Here is a 6,036-nt window from a genome sequence, read left to right on the forward strand (position 1 = left end):
CAGGACCCCTTCGGAATTGCTCTGTCCTGCTTCAAACACCTGTCCCCTACTCTGCCGCTCGGGAAGTCAAGGCACGAGAAGTGTCTCTTCTGGCTCTTTCTTCCCCAGCATCTTCCCAGGGGAGCTGCCCCTCCAGGCCCACCCTTTTCCCAGTCAGACCCTGGAGTCTGGCTCCGGAGTGGCCCACCCTTCTCTTTGCGCCCCGGGGAAGTCCGCCCCTCCCCCTCCGGCCGGAGCTGTAATAGGGGTGAGAATATAAAAGGAACTATAGAAAGGGTTAGGGGATGGGATCTTGGAGGTCTACAGTGAGGACTGGGATGAAAATCCAGTGCGAGGATGAAATGACGCTCCTGATGTCAGTCTGTTCGAAGGTCCCCTGATCACCTGCCCTCTGGGCGGTGTAGAGCTTCTGCCGCACGCTTCAGGCAGTGACTTAACACACCTCATAGAGTCAAATGGGTCTCTACTCCGTGAAGCGGCTCAGTGTCACGACTTGTGTCACACTCCCCTCACCGTGCCACAAGCTCCCTTGCCACACACTCGGCGAGTCACACACCGTGTCACACGCAGTGTCTCACACTCCAATACTTGGTTTCTTGCGTTCAGCTCTGGCTCTCTGGCGCCATCTTGAGGTGCATGAACAGCGTGGGCACTCCCTCTCGTTCAGGTTTTGGTACCCAGGCTGCCAAGTGCCCCAATTCAGTAGGACCTCCTGCCTAGTTCCGCTTTAGAAGCCAAGGCTCCATGTTCCAGGTCAGGCGAATGAGGAAGGTTATCTGTAGCAAGGCCAGGTGCTGTGTATGGAAAGTGTAGTGACTGCTCTCTAGGTCTCTGCCGTAACCGCTGGACGCCCCCCCCCATTTCTGTCCCTCCCTCATTTTCCTATCTACACCTTTCTTCTGTCTGTGTTTCTTCTGCTTTCTCCTCTTCCTAGCCTCTGGGCCTCTTTATGTGGGACATTCTTCAAGGTAGGGGTGAGAGCTATAACTTGCTGAAGGAGCGATGGAGAACTGCCAGAGATCTTCCAGAGCACCCCCACCCCCGACTCCTCTGCCTTTCTGATCTGGACCTTCTGCTCACCCTCAGCCCCAGGAACCCACCTGGGGTGCTCAATGGGAGATGCAGGAAGGGCCTGTCGTTTAAGTGTCTTCTCTCTGTCCCTTGCAAAGCTCATACTCTCTCCACCATTGAACACGGCACCAAAAAGCAAATCAGTGGGCCGAAGAGAAGAAATCTTCCACAGAGGAGCTGCCCCAGCCTCCCTGCCCCCAGCATGTGCCTGCTGCCCACTGCAGCAAACCCTCCCAGGCTGCTTGCTGGGAGCCATTCAAAGGCTCCTCTGTTCTCCTCCTTTGCTCGGGGCTGAGCAGGACCAGCAGCCGCAGAGCTGGGCAGGAAATGCTAATCTCCCAGATGTTCCCCTCCATCCTCCCTGCTCCACCATCATCAACCCAAAATCCTGCACCAACTGGTTGGAATAGAACTGGGCCAAGGCAGCAATAGTAGGGTATGGTCATTATTCTTCCCTGTTTCATATTCCTTCCTACTCCAGCTGCCAGACTGTCTCTGTGGGGACCTGAGTTGGGACAATTGTAGGTATGAGTATTGGGGCTTGTTTCCCACCCCCGCCCCCACCCCCACCCCAGGAAGGCAGGCAAGAGAGCTGAGACTTCAAGGAGGATGGTCAGGGAGTAGAGGAGGTAGCATCTGAAGAAGGAAGCCAGGCTCTTGGCCCTGTACCAAACTGGGAGGAGGACCAGTTGGCAAGTGAAGCCTTGGGGGAGGCTCCTCAAACTGACAGTGACTGAGAGTCCATCTGGGACTGTGTCCAGAGAATGGAGCCTGGGTGATGCTGGGTATGAAAATGGCCGGGATGCTTGCTGGCATGTGTTTACCTGGGATGGTCTGTAGCTAAGAGGACTGGGATGTGGGAGAACCTAAAACTAATAGAAAGGCTGGTGACTCAGGTTGTTATAATGCTAGTGTGCCTAGGCTAAAGCCAGATAATCAGACGACCCAAGAGACTATTGTGGAATTGTGTGTGTGTGTGTGTGTGTGTGTGTGTGTGTGTGTGTGTGTGTGTACCATTGGTCTGGAAGCTGAAGGTGTGTGGCTGATGCACTTGAGACTGACTATAGCTGAGCTGTTTTGTATTAATTTGATGTAGTTAGGGCTGTTTCTGAATCTACTGTGTAGGTCTTAAAGGAGATAAAAAGCTGTTGCTAGGAGCCTGTACCTGAAAAGCAGGCTGTTACCTGGGATGAGAACAGAGCTACCGTTGTATATAGGATTGTAGCTAGCATGCTATTGGTCCTGAAGCTATAGCTCTGATGACAGCATATTGAGGATTGGCTATAGCTAAGATGCTATTACCCAGGATTGTAACTGGGCTGTCCTTGTGTGCAAGGCTTTCACTGGGATGCTGTTACGGCTGCAGCTAAAACTCCAAAGCTCTGGTGTAGCTAGGACGCCATTTCTTGGTAATATAGCTGGACCACTGTTGTGTGGGGGCTGTAGCTAAGACTCTGTTGTCTAGGAGATGGGAAGTTGTTCCCTGAGATGCTGTTCTGGGAGGCAGCATGCTACTGGAGATGGGAGCTGATCTGCTCAGAATGGTCCTCCAGTGGCTATTGCTGGTCTGTGATAGGCTGGGGAGGGGAGGGCAGGTGAGTCCTGTCTAGAGGTCCGGAAGATGCCAGGACCCTAAGGTGGCTGGAGCTGCTGTTCTGGGGAGGCCTCAGCAGCTGCTCTGCTGTGGAGCTCAGAAGCCTGTTTTCATTACTGTTTTAACTCTTTTTTTAACCTTGTTTTTCTCTCGGCTGCACTTTCGCTCACTCATTAATTTTGGTATTTTTCTCACGGTGCCTCAGCCCCTGTCATGGCTGCCATGGCAACAGGAGGCAGTGTGCATAGTGCCAAAATATCTGATCAAAAAATAACCAAAATAAGCAAACACCAGGATGGCTCTACAGAGGGCTACGGCCAAGGCAGAGTTGATGGGTGAGATCCTGGAAACCCCAGGCTCCCAGGGGAGCCCTCTCCCCTTCGCTAGAGAAGCTTTAGGATTTTTTGATAACCTGGGAGCCTGCTTCCCAAGGGAGCTTACAGCATACTTTCCTAGGACTCTGAGATTTTTCAGTAGTCCATGGTCAAGAGACAATTTTTTTCATGAGGTTAGAATATGAGTATAAAGTTCTAAGAGCTTCTACCTACCCCTCCCCTTGCCCACCTCCCTCCTTGCCCACCCCTCCCCCTGACCACCCCTCTCCTTGACCATCCTTCTCCTTGCACACCCACCCCCTTGACCACCCCTCCCCCTGACTGGTCTTAGAATTATTCCTCCTCTGCTGCTCCTATCCCACTCAGCTATCTCCACTTTCCTTCCTACTTTCATCCTGATGGATGGACCGCCCTCCTCCAAACTAGCCATCCCACTCCCTAAGTCCTCGGTAAGGTGCCTGAGTCAGTTATGATGCCTTCCAAGCACCTGGCAGTTCTAGGTCTCTAGCATCACCTACCTAGGGGAGGCTCCTGAACATTCCAAGTACGCTCACTCTACTCCTATTTCCTCTCTGATTTCTTAGTCTCCTGGAGATGTCCCCTCAAATAGGCATGTTCTAAACAGAAGAGAGCCTCATGCAAGAGAGGAAGGGTCAGAACTCCTGGTATTACCAGCCTCGCCTCCTTTATCACCCATTAATGTTCCCTCTGAGGAAGCTTGTCTAAGTGTCTGGAGCACTGGGAATTGGGGGAATAAGAAGGAACCCCTCAATCATTCAGTTACATCTCTGTCTGTTCCTGTGCCCGCCCCCCACCCCCACCCCCCTGGAGAAAGCCTCACTCCTGACACATCTGCATCCCCTCTGGGAATGGTTAGAACTTGTCTCCTGATCTTCACTTTCAATTTCTTTCTCCCCTCCCTTCAAGAGCAGTGGTGGCCTTGGCCTCCTGGCAGAGCCTTCCTAGCCCGTTTCCATAGAAACCTGGTAGGTTGTGCAGTGCAGGAGTGGGAGGGGAGACAGAAGGAAAGAGGGACCAAGCCTCAAGGGCAGCCCCCAGATGAAGGAATATGGGTACTGAGAGAAGATGGGGTTCTGCTCCATCTAGTGTGGGACCTTGATTTGGGAGGGGAGATAAGAGGTAGAAAATGCTTGCTAGATTCTACCTGCATGTAGTGTGCCCTGCTGCCTCCTGAGATGGTACCACAGGAACTGTCTTCTGGTACAGAGAAAGGGGATTCCCCCCTTCACCTTTTTTAAAATTCTTGTTTACCAGAAACTGCCTAATTAAGAATGACTTTCTTCCCAGGACCCTCTAGTCTCTAAGACAGGAACCATGGGACACCTCTCCCACAACAGCTCCTCACCCTCCCTAGCCCAGCGACTCTGGAATCAGAAGGCTGGACAGCCCCGGGGGACCCGGTGGCCTCTGCTGACCCAATGGCATGCAGCTCTCAAAGGTCCCATTCATGTCTGGGGGCTGAAGGCACCATTGTCGTCCCCCCCACCAGGCGGGAGGGGGATGTTGTATGGGGACTGAGGGGGGTCTCGACTCAGAAGGAAGGAATGCGTCTGGAGAAGTTGCCCGTACCACTCTCCCCCTCCCCCCGCGGGGGGCAGGGTAGCTCCAGGCTCAAGGTCCCCACCAGATCTCAGTCCAGACCCTTTCGTGACCCCAAGTTGGGTCTCCAGTAGTTCCCAGAAGCCTTCGCGTATCCCTTGAGGGTGGGGACTACTGCAGTGTCAGAGAAGGGGCGGGAGGAGTCTGGCCCCACCTCTCTGTACTCGGGGAAACCAGTGCACAAGTCGGGAGCTGTCCAGCACTTCAGGTTTGAAAGGCTGCTTATTCGCCTACGTGCCTTTAAACAAGGGCGTCCAGAGCCAGCCCTGGTAGCTCAGGAGGTCTTCCTCGCCTAAACTAAGACCTCAGACTACATCTCTCCTAGATTGGCTTGGATGCTTTGGGTGTGGGGATCCCTCGGTACTTCGAACTGACTTGGGAAGCAACATATCCCCTACTCAATCTGAGCAGAAATGAAGAATTGAGTGTTACCAAACTGCTGTCTCAGACCTGAGCAGGAAAAAAAGACCCAATGAGTTCAGGCCTTGCCTCCCCTCCCCCATCTCTCTATCTGTGACTGCTTTCCTCCCTCTCTCCTCCCTCCCCTCCTCTTTCCATCCCTGCTGGGTTGGGGGCTGCTGAATTATCATTTCTCAGTTCTGCTAATGTGCTCCCCGCTGAGGGGAGGGATCATAATTCTGGGAGATGATTAAGTTTCAAATTGTTTTTTCTTTCTGTTGTTGAAGAAGAAGCTTTAATATGGTCCCTCCTCAGTGGGGGAAGGCACCCCATCTCTTCTCTTAATCCCATTTTCAGGACTATGATTTTTGAGGTCCCCTCTAGACTTTTGGGTGTTTAAGTTTGTAATGGAAGCGAGAAGCATAGGCTGACCCTTGACTCAAAAGGGTCATACAGTGTACGGTAGGAACTTAACTGGTCTCTGTCACTTCCTGCCCATGTGATTAAGTTACTTAACCTATCTGAGCCTCAGTTTTTCCGTCTATTAAATGGGCTCAAGGAGTATTGGTGAAGATTCAAAATGTGCATCCAAATGTTTAGTTTATGGCAAAACTCCATAAATGTTGATAGTATACCTCACACCACGTCACCTGTTCCTGGAAACCTCCCTGAGCTTTATCTTTGGTTCAATAAGTGTTTGCAAAATGCTTTCTATTTCCCAGACACTATGCAGCAGACATGAAACAATCTATGTATCCCTTAAACACCCCTTTATCTTCTACCAACCCTTATTTAGCTTAACGTCACTCCCATGGGGTCCTGACTCCCATTGCATCCTGTCTACTTCCTGCCATGACATCATGATTCCCATTCCGTTCTTCCTTATCTTTCTCTTAATGTCACCTGGATTCTTTTCTTTCTTTCTTTCCTTTTCCTTTTCCTTTTCCTTTTCCTTTTCCTTTTCCTTTTCCTTTTCCTTTTCCTTTTCCTTTTCCTTTTCCTTTCCCTTCCCTTCCC

Source organism: Mus caroli, chromosome 18 (genome assembly GCF_900094665.2).
Source record: "Mus caroli chromosome 18, CAROLI_EIJ_v1.1, whole genome shotgun sequence".
Classification (NCBI taxonomy): domain Eukaryota; kingdom Metazoa; phylum Chordata; class Mammalia; order Rodentia; family Muridae; genus Mus; species Mus caroli.